This window comes from Stenella coeruleoalba, assembly GCF_951394435.1.
Source record: "Stenella coeruleoalba genome assembly, chromosome: 19".
Taxonomy (NCBI): Eukaryota; Metazoa; Chordata; class Mammalia; order Artiodactyla; family Delphinidae; genus Stenella; species Stenella coeruleoalba.
In genome coordinates this window covers 44,239,752-44,254,219 of record NC_137165.1, presented here as the reverse complement: position 1 = coordinate 44,254,219, position 14,468 = coordinate 44,239,752, and the positions used below count along the sequence as shown (strand labels likewise).

The 14,468-nt window shown below is 45.2% G+C and overlaps 1 pseudogene across 1 annotated transcript; it reads right to left on the bottom strand.

Moving 5' to 3' along the window:
• Nucleotides 1–1,483: 1,483 nt before the first annotated feature.
• Nucleotides 1,484–9,802, bottom strand: LOC307177762 (RAD52 motif-containing protein 1-like; annotated as a pseudogene). Its single transcript, XR_013831801.1, has 6 exons — nucleotides 9,681–9,802; nucleotides 9,121–9,300; nucleotides 5,962–6,084; nucleotides 5,419–5,586; nucleotides 4,368–4,466; nucleotides 1,484–2,718 (listed from the first exon to the last, which is right to left on the bottom strand). The product of XR_013831801.1 is annotated as an RAD52 motif-containing protein 1-like (transcript).
• Nucleotides 9,803–14,468: the final 4,666 nt, after the last annotated feature.

The window sequence follows — 14,468 nt, the reverse complement described above, 5'->3', positions numbered from 1 at the left end:
AAACAGTAACAGGAGTTACCTTATTGGTGGTAGGGAAGGTGGGGTGGAATTTTCACATTTTATCCTATATACTTCTGTGACATTTCTTTTTTTAAACAGTGAGAATGTATCCATGAATTAGACATGTTTAAAAGAAGCTGTTAAATGCCTGAGGTTCGGTTTGAACTACTAACTCAGTGGATGACTGAATCTTTCGCTTTAGCTTTGTCCTCTTCCCTCAGCAACAATGGAACTATTCAGTTTATATGCACATTTTTCACGGGAGTCAGAAATAAGTCAAAATGGATACCTGTCTGCCCATCTGCCTGAGGGACATTTCCACTCAAACAGAGCCTTCTGGTTGCTTTATGCTCACCAATAAAAGATGCCTAAGACTGAACTCATCTCCCTCAAACTGACTCTGCTTCCCAACTGCTGTATTTCCACATGTTATACCATCATCATTCTGCCCAAGCCTCTGTCAGCCGCGGGGGGTTGGGGGTCACCTGGACGGGGCCCAGGGCCCACTCCGGAGGCTGAACTGCCTAGATTAGAAGCCACAGTCGTTGCCATGTGAGGAGGAGCCGTGGGGCGCAGCCGTGACACAGAGGCGCAGCCACGACATGACATGCGGCGGCTCAAGACGCAGCGGCCCAGGCCAGGGAGGAGCCGGAGCCACAACCTCCTTCAGAGCCGAACCGAATCGTTATGCCAGCGCCGCGACGCGAGGGCTCACCGTTAACAACCGCGCGTCCCTCCCCCGCCTAACGGCCCACCCGTTATTTACGACACCTGCAGTTACGCCACCTTTATTAGGCTCGTACGGAGATCCAATCCCCGCCACCAGAGTGGGCCTTTTCCCAGAGTCCCCAGGGCGCAAGCCATCCTTCCCCTTGCAAAGGCGACACTTACCTCCTGCCGGGCCCTCTTCCCAACCCCTCCCTGCCCTCCCTGGGCCCAAACAATGAGGCGGGATTTAGGGTGCAGACCCGAATGGCCCCAAACTCCAGCAGCCCAGGGGCCGAGGGGGATTGGAAAGGATGCAGAGCTTCCCGAGGAAACCACAGGACGTGGCATTCTGGGAAATTCAAAAGTGCTAATCCAATTCTGGCAATCTGAACTCTTCCCCCTCAGAGCTGAAGTCTGAGAGACATTCTTCCTCCCTTTGGCCACACGGCTGAGAACAAAAGTAGCTGATTTTCAAAATGAGCACCAGTTCGGGTGTCGGGAGGCGAACACTCCTTACAATTATTCTACAATGTTGCCATTTCCTCCAAACTCTCAGTATTCACGTCTCATTATTCATTCAACTCTCTGTTATTAGGGGTTACCACTGAATCAGTGATGACTCCAGAACTTCTGGAGGAGGGGTTTGGGGCAGGTGAGCAATTCATTCTGGGAAAGAGAGTCTAAAACCAAGTGAATGGCCCTTTACATTAGCATGGGGAAACTTCCCACACCCCACCTTGTCTCAACAGAGCCATTAATCTAGAAAAAACTACAGTGTCACTATTCAGAGGTCAACCCTGTGTGCACACATGGAGAAGACACTTCGAATGTTAAAGTCAGCATGTTAAGTAATTTTCTTGAACTACTGTAACTAGCACCCTATTTACTTTCTTCACAGTCCTTTTCATAATCTATTTGATTTTAGTCCTTTTTAATTGTCTGGTACACCTTTAACACCTAAACTCCAAGAGAGAAGGAGCTTCGTCTTATTTCCAGTGCCTAGCACATAATGGTTTCTAAATGGAACTGATTCCAAGATTGGCCTCATTTAGGAATGGATCTGTTGTTATAATCAGGTTTCCGAAATCTTTAGTATCAATACGGAATCCTTTCCTCTCACATTTCACAGGAAGCTAGACTTCTTAAAGCCCAAACATGGATACGTCTGAAGTTTCCTTGACTGATTTAAATTGAATTAAAATAATTATTTTGTACAGGAAAAACTTTCAAAATTTTTACATTTTTCAGAACATAACCACCTTTTCTTTCTCTACTTTCTTCCCTTCAAAACAAACTTTGCAACATTGGGGTGAGTTAAATCATCAGAAATCTAGCCCGAAAATAAGCTCTCAATGACATGAAACACATTTTTTGCTCCTTTTTAATAAAAATCCTATACGCAGTACATTAATGTTTTCTTTTAGAAATTACGTTGACAACTTAATCCCTAATTCGAGGCATCCATATAATTGGTTTACAAAAAGGTTCTTTGGCAAAATATTTAACACAAGATATATATGAGATGCTGAGATCTGGGTAATATACCTTACTTGAAAGGCATGAATAGTTTTAAAACACTGTAGCATAATCACACTTAAGGCCATAGTTACTTTGTTCCCAAATCCCTGCAATTCTATTTGAGGGGAGTTCTAAAAGGCCTGTGTCTTCTCCTGTGTCCACAACTATAGACATACACTGATGGCCCTCAATCCTGCTCTCCAAACTTCAAATAAGGGGCCAGAGACAAGGCTCGGGACTTGGAAAAGTCCTAGAAATTCCCTGCCTCTAAAGCAGTTTCAGAGTTTCACCTTTTCCTAAGGATGACAGAGCTGAGTAGACATGCCAAAGTCTTCCAAATCCTGCTGGGTGCTTTGAATTACGGCTACACTGGCTGTGTACCCCTTGAGTTTTTATCTCCACATACTTGAATGAAATCCTGTAGCTCCTCTTCGGTTCTAGCATCTGTGGCCTCTTCACAGGGTCTGTATGCCACAGCTACTTTACCACTTTCTGACATAAAGCTAACAAGGATCAATTCACAAGGTTTCTTGTTCTAAAACTTCCTGTATACAATGGTAGCACCCAATAATTAGACATTCTTTTGACTTCCAAAAGCAGAAAATAAGAGCATTTTCCTAGAAGTTCCCTCATCTGACACTTCCGTTTTTATCATAATTACTTGTGAAAAAATATATAACAAGTATCAACTTTGGTTCAAAAACCTTTATGATCTTAGAAATAAGAACTAAGGAATAATGACATAGGAATTAAAAGCTGTGGAAACAAAAATGTTTAATCACAATACAATGAAATGGGAAGGCATTAGGTGGGCGTCAAAGTGAGTTCAAACCTGGGGTAGATACCACTGGACTATAATAGATACTTCATGTTAGAAGCAAGGCAAGTGCCTACTCCTTGGGACCAAAATTCTACCAGATACAGTGAACAAAGCTTTGGAGACAGAGACAGAGAGCATTTGAACACTCTACTGGCGGAAACTGGCCCATGTACCCTTTGGACAATACAGCTTTCCTCAAGGCAAGCTAGAGCCACCAGGCTTTTTGGTCTAAGGAGTTTTGAGTACATATAAGGAATACCTTGGCAAATTAGGGACAAACAACCCAGACATTTAGTTTGGTTCTTAAAGGTTGTTACCCAGAGTTGACAGCTGGTGGAGATTCAGCCTGATGACCAGGGAAGTCAAACTTCACTGGAAGGACTGCCCAGGCGGAAAGGCCAAGACCAATCCAGGTCAACTCTTACAAGCAAATAAGCTCTCTGACAACTTAGCTAGGATTTCTCAGTCTCTAAGCCTGCAGCGCTGTGAAGCAGGGGAGCAATTCTGTTCCGGGAATCTACTAATCATAAAGTTTCCTTCGGGCATAGCCTGCGACATTCTCACCGTTGTATAACTCGATAGGGAACACAATCAACGCTATTCAATACCATGACCACTTTCAAGGCTCACAAAAACGTAGCCGATTATTATATAAGAATCATATTCACCCAGTATATCAGAAATGAAAACTGAAATTAAACTGATTCCAAAAACATAATCTAATAAACTTTTCAACAAGAAAACAACGATAATCATAATAGTCCATATATTTTGTCTGCTTACTATGTTTCAGGCATAGTTCTAAGCTTTTTACATTCATCATCTCATTTACTCTTACAATATCCCCCATTAGGTGGTAAGCTGAATTACTAACCCTATTTGCAGATAAAGAAATTGCACCTTAGAGATATTAAATACCTTCAAATGTCTCTGGCTAGAAAAACCTAAAATTGCAACAACAACAACAACAACAAAATCTAAGAGACAAAGTTGGGACTCAAACACAGGTGTCCAAGGCTTATAATCACTACACTATTCTGTACAATAAGCAAGCAATTGAGGAAGAACTGGATCAAACACTTTTTGTATGAACTGAGGCAAGTCATTCTACATCTAAACACTGGGGACAATAATATTTCCTGTCGTTTTTCTCATAAATGCCACAAAGAACAAATTTAAGACTGCTGCTGTGAAAGCATCTGGTGAATGAAAGAATAGGTAATGTTTTAGATAACCATTATTTTCAACCAATTAACTTTTCAATTAAGTTTATTTGCTCACTGAAACAGAAGTACTTCAAGGACAGTCAAAAAGGTCTTACCTAAAACCACAATCAGCAGTTTCTGGAATGCATCTGTCATAGCCTTCTGAATAGCAAGCTTCTGGGTTACCTTCCTTTTCATAAGGAATGATAATGACCCTAAATCCAACCAAAACAGATGAATTTAAAATGCTGAATAACTGATTTCTAGGTAATGTGTTTAAAACTAAAAATGCATCTGTGATTCTTAGATCATTATCTTAGTGATCAAGGGCAGGCACTACAGTGGGGTGCGGTTGAATGTCTCTGCTGTAGGTATACCCTGGCTTGGCACATTTTTACTGCTCAGATCTATTCCAGAAGTTCCTAAAATACTCGATGGGAAATGCAAACCAAGAACGTGGCACTAATCGCATATGACACACAGATTTCAAGTGGACAAGCTGAGGCTACACTGCTACAGACGCTGCTCTCCTGTGCGTGAAGGGCTGGATTCATACAGTGAGATAGATTTGGTGGTAGTGCAGATGATCTGGCCTCTCCTCAACCATCACCCACTCAGGTGGATGGTGGAGCCTCCTCCACTCCGTTCGCTAACAGCCCTGCCTCTGACTTAAAACCCTAAGCCCAAGTGCCATGGACTCTAGGAAAAAACTCAGCACCAATCGGAATCCCCTTTCTAGGGATCTATATTTACGTTTCCGCTCAGGCCCTTCTATGGGAGCAAAGGACTGAACATTTACACAAGAGTTTATTTCAATCTTTAGACAATGGTTTTGTTGGGATAACTGGAGGCCAGAAGACATCTGTATTTGAAGGACTATTTTAGCACATAACAAATTATTAACCAAAAAAAACACAAAAACTAACTAATTTTCCCTCCTCCTAAGCTTCTTGGCAGGCAGTCAGTTCTAAAATTCTAAAGTTTAAGGTGCTGTCAGGTATTGCCTAAGATAAAAACCTATATTGTCAGGCAGAAAAATTCAGCCCAGGGCTTTACTTGCTTAGCTATGGTGATGATGTATCTGAAAAGTTGAGTTTCAGAAAGAAAGGAAAAAAGAGAAATCCCACTCCCTCACCTCCCCATACACACACATATTGGAAAACAGACATTCCTCCAACTTATCCAAAGGTTCCTCAGCCATGCCAACTCCGGGACTCCTGCACTCGTGGGAGGGCAACACCACCTCTAAAGCCAGAAGAACTTGAGGCTTTGCTTCTGAAGTGGTGTCACAATATCTTCCTTTTCCCTTTCTTCAAGGTTAGAAAGATCCTGAAGCTGTTAGGATTTTGAATTAAAGGCTAGACTTCAAAATATCCTGTTGTTAGAAATAAAAACTAAACTCCAGCAACCCCAGGTAATAGTTTAGGCATGCTATAGCTTCAAAATCAAGTGAGACTTGCAAATGAATGATTAGATATGGTCAACTATTTTTTATTATATACCATACAAACACTGGAGAAAATTATGGACACCACCATCCAAGTCATTGAGATTATCACTAATTCTAGGTGGCAGGCCAATGCTCAGATACTTCCATGTGGAAGCCTCTCACATCTCCTCCCCATAGCCCTGTTCTATTCTTCCCTCTAAAGTCTAGGAGTTCAGTGTTGAAAGGAGTCTGGTTAGTCAAAGAAAGTCTACAGAGTTTACCTTGATGATCCTTTTTGACCACCCATGGAAACCAAAGTAGTAATTTGCCAATTCTTGGCATCTGGAGCTGTTTAGGGCAGGCGTATTATGTTGAACCGCCTTATGACTGGTGCCGAGACGAACCTAAAGACATAAAAGACCTAAAAATATCACAACCCTACATAGAGGCTTATTTTGGATATACCTGAGATTTATCAATACCAATTTCATAGAGGGGCTGTGCAGATTAAGTAGCACATTTTAAGTAATGAGTTCACAGTGAGCCCTAAATAAATGTTATTTATTATTTTAGGTCAGTACTTTTCTGCATCATTTCCAGGGCCCCTGTTTAACCGGAAGGTTCCCTGACCTCTGGTGGTGAAAGTGATGATGAAAGCAACCAAGGAAGCCCAGCAGAAGCCTATTATGGGGCTGGGGGTAAGCAAAGGAAGTGAACTGTTTCAGTCGTCTCATCCTGTAGCTCCTGCTTGAGAATACGAGCTGAAGAGGAGATAAAATGGACCTGCCACTGAATTAGGACCTTAATCTGTAGCACCCCCTCCCCAAGTTACTAACCCCTGTTAGAAGAGGGAATACGTATACCTCTCTAAATGTAAATAAAGCAACCAAAAGAATTAGAGGTTCATCTGCATTAACAAGCTTCTTTGAGAGTGCAAGTATTTCCAGTCTTAACTCTCTCAATAACTTACATATTACTGTGGAGTTTTTACATCACTAGTTCTTTCTTAAATGTCTATTTCCATTTTGAACAGCGTGTAGTATATAAATACAGTCATAAAAATTCAAATAATACAAAGAAAGTCAAAGCATTGTTAATTCTTTGATTTGTTTGTGCATCTTCCCCGTCACTAGTTTATGAGCTCCTTAAGTGCTTGAAGGAACCGTATATTATTCTTTCCTTGTTACCAGAAACAAGCATAGGTCTTGGCATATAATAGGGGAGTGATGGTCTGTTGACTGAGTGAATGAATGAGTACATAAGAAAATGAAATTATTTTCTCTAACTGAAGCTGCCTGCTGGGAAGGAGAAATGAAGACTAATTTTTAAATGTTGAGTGTCGCATGGGAGGCTAGGCCCTGTACGGTGAGTCATAATGGAGCTGTCCTGGACAATTAGGAAGCTTCAAAGGGCTCTGAGCCCCTGGGTAGTAGAGACAGTTGACATCTGGGATAACCTTGCCACAGTTCTTGCTGGCAAACATATCCCTTCGTGCTACTGAGAAAAACTCAGATACATTAGGCCTTTCCTTCATTTTAAGATGTTATTATCTTTTCTGTATTTATAAAAAATACAGGGGAAAAAAGATAAGAAGTATGTATACCTGCCAATGAATAAAAGAACACATAATTGGAACTTCCCTGCTGGTGCAGTGGTTAAGACTCCATGCTCCCAATGCAGGGGGCCTTGGTTCAATCCCTGGTCAGTGAACTATGTCTCTCACATGCATGCTGCAACTAAGAGTTCACACACCACAGTTAAGGAGCCTGCGAGCCACAACTAAGGAGCCTGCCTGCTGCAACTAAGACCCGGTACAACCAAATAAATAAATAAATAAAATTTTAAAAGAACGCATAATTAAAGTGGGTAACAATTTCGGGCGTGTGAGCAGTAAACTAAGGCCCTGGATTAAATAAGGAAATCTAATACGAATGCCCTTTCCTCTCAACTCTATAGTGACTTGTAGAACATTCTATCAGTGCCAAGCTTTATGCTGTGAAAACCTCAGAACCTAAGCTTATGGAATGGTCTTAATGTCCAATATAAGAAAAGAACTCATTACTCACAAGTGACACCAAGTAACTGTTTCATAATCTTTCCAGGACCATCTGTAATATCTGAGTGGTTATGTGAAATGGTCACAGGGTCTACAAACAAAAGAATGCCTGGCACAAAATCATTTCAATCCCAGGGAGTACAGCCAGGATTGAAGAGGATGTTAAACAGGGTACAGAAGTGGGAGGTAGTGTACCTGGAGTCACATCTGAGGAGAGTTCTCAGATTCAATAAAGGTGAACTCAGTGAGTGAAGAAATATGGGTGAGAATAGGCAGCAAGGTCAGTAGGAAGTAGCCAGAGCGAGAAGCCAATCAGAGAAGACACACAATTATAAAGGGAAAGGTCTGGAAATCTAAGCCTCACTCACTTATTCAGAGGAATTGAAAAGGTCCTTGAAAAAGGAATGGTGGCTGAATGGAGGCACATAATGAAATGTTAATTCTGGGCAAGTAAGATTGGATGGCATGTTAATATGGAATAAGGTTTCTACAATGCATGAGAGAATATTTTAACCATCTTCTGGAATGTGAAGGGAGTTCTGAATAGGCAGTTTTGAGAGTGATGATGAAGCCTCCTTTATGTTACATCTGACAAAAGTTCCTCAAGCTCCGGACTTCGCTGGTGGCACGGTGGTTAAGAGTCCACCTGCCAAGGCAGGGGACACGGGTTCGATCCCTCGTCCGGGAAGATCCCACATGCCGCAGAGCAACTAAGCCCGTATGCCACAACTACTAAAGTCTGCGTGCCTAGAACCCGTGCTCCGCAACAAGAGAAGCCATCGCGATGAGAAGCCCACACACCACAAGGAAGAGGAATCCCCGCTCGCCCCAACTAGAGAAAGCCAGCGCGCAGCAACAAGACCCAACGCAGCCAAAAATAAATAAATAAATTCATGAAAAAGTTTGTCAACCTCTCACATTTGAAATTCACATAAAAGTAAATATAAGGAAGACTCTTGTGATGATTTCTTAAATTAAGGGGCAGCATAAAATGACATGGGGTTTAACATCAGTTAAGTTTGGGTTTGGCCTCTAGTTTCCACCTTTACTGTCATGAACCTTAAGTAAGTCACTTAACCATCCTGATTTCGAGTTTCTTCATCTAAAAAAAAGAAAGAAAGATCTGGGGAACTGGGGGATCAGTGGAGCAGTGAATCTGAGAGCATTCTGTACACCACAGTGCTGTACAAACGCTGGCCTTTCCCCCCCCCACCCCGCTCCCGCCGCTGGGATCTTAGCTCCCCGACCAGGGGTTGAACCCGGGCCCTCAGCAGTGAAAGTGCAGAGTCCTAACACTGGACCGCCAGGGAATTCCCGATGGCCTATTAGTTTTAAATTCAGCACTTCATCCCAGTAGAGCGAGGAATTCCACATTTGGACCCACCTTCACTGGAGATGTCTGGAAAAGCTGCTTCTGGTCGCATGCCTTTTGGGCTCTGTGGGCATCCCTTGCTGAATAAAACTTGATGATGCCATAGAACCCAGGACCGGCCACTGCTGCGTTTGGGAAGACTCGGACCGAATACAGAAGGCCAAACTGGGAGAAGACTGTGAACACAGAATGCTGTAGGGTGGTCCCATGCTAAGTAAGTGCAGGAAATTTCACGCCCAGGAAAACAAACCGCCCATTCCCTTATATTCCCCCAGCCCTTCGCCACAGGCAACTGTGGTGAGCCGGCAACTCCAAACACTTCTCATTTTATGAACAAGTTTCCCTCTGAAATCCTAAGCTTCGAGAAGCATTAGGAGGCAATGCCGTCTGTTGGGAACTATCTCTCAAAAATCTCTGGGGGCGAGCTGACTGCTCAGGTCGGCTCTAGAACTAAGATTCCTCTCAGCGGAGACCACAGGCAGATGAGGTGCTGAAGCAGTACCCCGGGGCGCCCAGTTACTGGGGCGCGGGGCGGCTTCCTCCACCCCTCCCTCCGCCCCGGCTCGGCTCACTTGCAAGGCCTCGGCCGTGGGTCCAGAGCTCGGCTCCCACACCAGCAAGGTTTTGTCACCCGCGACGGGAACCGCAAAAGGTACCAACTCCACCATTCTACCGTTACCGCGCGTGCGCGGCTCATGGCGCAAGCGGACTGCGCCTGCGCACGCGCGCCCGCGCTTTTTCAAAAATGGAGCCTGAGGGGCGGAGCCAGCTCGGTGGGAGTGGGACGGGGGCGGTGCTCGAACTTCTCCCTCGCCCCTCCCACTCCGGGCTTGCCTCTGCCTCTAGTTCCCCTTCCGCAACCCGCGCACCCAGAAGTTTTGAAGTTTAGCGTTTCTATTCAAGTGTATTTTTAGCGTAGAGTCCAAAGTGTGAGTTTACAGGATCGAATGGTGCGGACATCTTTACAGCAGCTGGCTTCATCTTCAAAGTTCCAGAGGAGACTAGAGTACTAAGTAGTTAGCGCTAACTATCCACTGAACTTTAAAAATTTAGATTTCCCGACTCTGTGTGAGAAATGACCACCAAAGATGCAATCCTTCGACTTGAGTGTTTGCACGAGTCTTAAATATGCAAATCAAGGTATAACATTAAAGCCATCAACAGTTTAGTACGAAATTCTTAAAAAGCTGGTTTCCAGCCCATTTTCCTAAAGTACTCCCAAATCACCCAGCACATTTCTCCATCCCCACCATGACTTTCTCCACCTCAATATATCAGACCCTTAGCCCCACCCATTACCTACTTCTGAGCTCTTTTACTTCAAGAATTGTTGACTTTGGAGGAATTACTTAGATCTTGATACTGTTTCAAACCAATAACTATAGATTTATTATCCATATCATTATCCATTGCGTCCATTGTATGTATCCATTTATTCATTGTATCCATTATCTGTGTATGGAGAAGATCCATAATCTTCTCCAGATACATTATGAACACCTCATGAACAATATTTACAGATTTATCATCCTTTTTCTAGTACCTAGCACCCTCATACTCTATTAGGTACTCAAATACACTTGGGATTAATCATGACTAAATTAACACATTCTTTGCACAAGGAATGCTTTAATAATTCCAAAAATATAGAAAAATTCTTCATCGTGGTCTTCTTGGTTTGCAAATGACAGTCAGGAACCAGGGGCCTGGGCCTGGATAGGAACAAGGAGTAAGTCCTAGAAAACCATTTACTCCTGGGGCTCTGGTCAGTTTTATTTGTAAATAGGAAAGGAAGAAAATAACATGAGGTGGAGGCAAGAGGAAGAAGAAATGAAGAATTCCCAAGTGAGGAGAGGTGTTCTGGAATGACTCCACCACAGGCCTGTTCCCTGTCTCATGCCAGGTGGCATCCTGTCATCCAGTAGGACAGTGGCCGGCCTGCACAGTGCAACCTCTATTTTACCCTGTGGAGAGAAAGAAGATTGGTTCTTTTTTTTAATTAAGAATCAATTTTATTTATTTTTGGTTGCGTTGGGTCTTCGTTGCTGCACACGGGCTTTCTCTAGTTGCGGTGAGCGGGGACTACTCTTTGTTGCGGTGCGCGGGCTTCTTATTGCGGTGGCTTCTCTTGTTGCGGAGCACGGGCTCCAGGCGTGTGCGCTCAGTAGTTGTGGCACATGGGCTTTGTTGCTCCACGGCATGTGGGATCTTCCCGGACCAGGGTTCGAACCCGTGTCCCCTGCATTAGCAGGCGGATTCTTAACCAATGAGCCACCAGGGAAGGCCAGCAACACTTTTTATAGAAAATGTTGCTGCCAATTATGTAGAGAGGGCCCGTGGCAGCCGTGTTTATGTTGCTTATTTTCTTCCATGCCTGTAGCTGAATGAATGGAGCTGGGACACAGGGTCCAAGCTGAACCCATCAGATCCTCCCTGCCAGGCACTTGGACTGGGACTGAGCCTAGCTAGTCTCTATGGTCGCTTAGGACATTAGCCCATAGATTCAGGGCGGACATAGTCTGTCTGGTGGACTGTAGAGCAGAGAAAGCTGGTCTGCAGAGGGATTAATGAAGCCAATGCACAAAGAGAAGCAGAAACCTGCAAAGGAAAGTTTCCAGCCCTGCTTCCACCCTCTTCCTGAGGCCCAGCTGCACCCCTCGTGTGGGCTCAGCAAGACACCTTGTCCTCTCAGAATAAATCTCCCCCAGCTAGCTCAAGTTGCTCTATTCCTGCAACCAAAAGAGTTTTGTTTAATACGGTGTCAGAGGAAGAGCCAGATCCCAGGTCTTCTAAGTTGGAGTTCCAAGCCCTGCCACATCCCACATTTTTCTAGGCTGTAGAAAAGGTCAGGTCCTGGCCTACTGTCCCTTTCTCTGTCACTACATCTTTCTTAAGGCTCTGCCCACTAACTTCGTCCCACCATGGCCTCCTTACCAGTTCTTCATCCCCCCTGTTCCGGACACAATCTTTTTCGCATAGTTGATGATTGAAAGAAGATTTGGGCTCAGCAGTTCTGAAAGGGAGAAAGAGGATACCCGTCAGTGCACAGGGGACAGTCCCGAAGACTGGCTCTCCCTGCAAGCCAACACTAACCAACATGCGTCCATATACAGGTATGGTGAGGAGGCACCACCTGTACTTGGAGAAGTCCTGGAGCCCTACTCCTTTTTTTCTTTTATTTTTATAGGCTTATGGGTGTCCAAGGCTTTGTAAAAGGCGGGTGGTGTCTACATAGAATAACATGGTGGAGAGCTAGCTGAGTCACAAATCTGGAAGCTGTCACTGTAGTTGGGCAGCAGGTGAGGTACTGGTTGCTGGTGACATGCAGTCAGCCCCAGAGGTGACTGGAGAAACACCTGGAGTTGATCCTTAGTTGGTCTCTGGAATGTTCTCACTGGGATGAAAGCTGGGTAGACTGCAGGCAGTGCAGCACTGGAGAGAACATAGCTGCCATTCAAAAGGGCTGCCAGAGGAAAGATGTCCATAGGGAAATATCATTTCTCAAAATATGGTCTCTGGACCTCTGCACTCAAACATCTCTGGGATGCTTCTTTAAAAGGCTGATCCTGGGACTTCCCTGATGGTCCAGTGGTAAAGAATCTGCCTTCCAGACTTCCCTGGTGGCGCAGTAGTTAAGAATCCACCTGCCAATGCAGGAGACATGAGTTCGAGCCCTGGTCCGGGAAGATCCCACCTGCCGCGGAGCAGCTAAGGCTGTGTGCCACAACTACTGAGCCTGTGCTCTAGAGCCCGCGAGCCACAACTATTGAGCCCACGTGCCACAACTACTGAAGCTCACTTGCGTAGAGCCTGTGCTCCACAACAAGAAAAGCCACCGCAATGAGAAGCCCACACATCACAACAAAGAGTAGCTCCAGCTCACCGCAACTAGAGAAAGCCTGCGTGCAGCAATGAAGACACAGCGCAGACAAAAATAAATAATAATATAAATAAATAAATAATCTGCCTTCCAATGCAGAGGATGTGGGTTCAATCCCTGTTCGGGGAACTAGGGACCCACATGCCACAGGGCAACTAAGCCCGCGCGTCACAACTACTGAGTTCGCACGCCTCAATGAGAGAGCCCGCGCGTCACAAACTACAGAGCCCACGCGTTCTGGAACCCGTGCCACACTAGAGAGAGAGAACCTACTCGCCACAACTAGAGAGAAGCCCGAGCCCTACAACGAAGATCCTGCACGCTGCAACAGAAGGATCCCGCATGCTGCAACTAAGACCTGACGCAGCCAAAAAGTAAAGAAAATAAATAAATAAAAATTTAAAAATAAAACGCTGATCCTAAATAAGTAAATAAAAATAAAGTCTAGTCCTGGACACACACACGCCCCCCCTTATCAAAAATAAACAAAGCCACGTGCTACTTAAAGTGGTAAAATCAGAGTTCAATCAATAATGTACAATTGCAGTGGTAGAGGGAAAGAGACCATCATGAACTGAACTCAACTGCGACTGGTACAGGGCTTTTAAAGGGAGGATGAGGGGATGAGGAGGGGGGAGGGTCTGTCTAGTCAGAGAAGTGAGAAGGGGAAAGGGGGGGTGGTCACGTGAAACCCATCTGTGCTGGCTAACTGACGCTTCTCAAAGTTAGGCTCCTACCCTGTCCCAGAAGCTGGGAGACAAGGGCCCTATCTTTAGGTGTTGGCTAGGACAAACAGCAAATCCTTTAGGCAGCCTTGAGCTTTTTTCAGGCAGCCACTTTAAGGAGGGCTAGGGTCATCCTAGACATGTGGTCTCGAGCTGTTAGAAACTCTGTTAGTGTTTGTTGACGTCTTTAGAGGCCAAGGTTGGATCTAGAGGAAGGCTCAGAGGAGCCTGGCTAGAGTTTGGTCCAGCAGAGAGTCTGTCACCCTCCAAATCCACGTGCCCACCCATCCTGAGTCAACCTCAGAAGCAGAGGGACCCATTTTAGCAAGCCTTGTTACGCTCACTGAACTGCTGAGGTGTGGAAGGAAGGGGGGCAGGGAAGTAGGGGCTGCCGAGGTTCTCTGGCTTCTTCGGGGTCGGAGGTGAGCAGGGATTTGAGGGTGGGAGAGGCCAGGTGCGAGGATGACTGGGAGGGAGACTGGACTCTTGTCTTGGACACTGGACGGCTCCCCCCGCCCCCCATGGAGGTGAGGGCCTCTCACTCCTGGGGAGCACCAGGCCCTGGCCAGTTCTGGCCCCTGGGGTCCTGGTGAGAGTGAGATGCGTTGACACCTGGAGGATGGTAGCGGAGCACCAGTTTGGGGACGTGGGGGGGAGCACGCCCATTCAAGAAGAGGACAAGTCCCCAGGCCTGAAAGAGAAGCTGAATCATGGTTCAAGGTGAGGCCTTAGGTGCTGGACGGTGATGTTGGAAC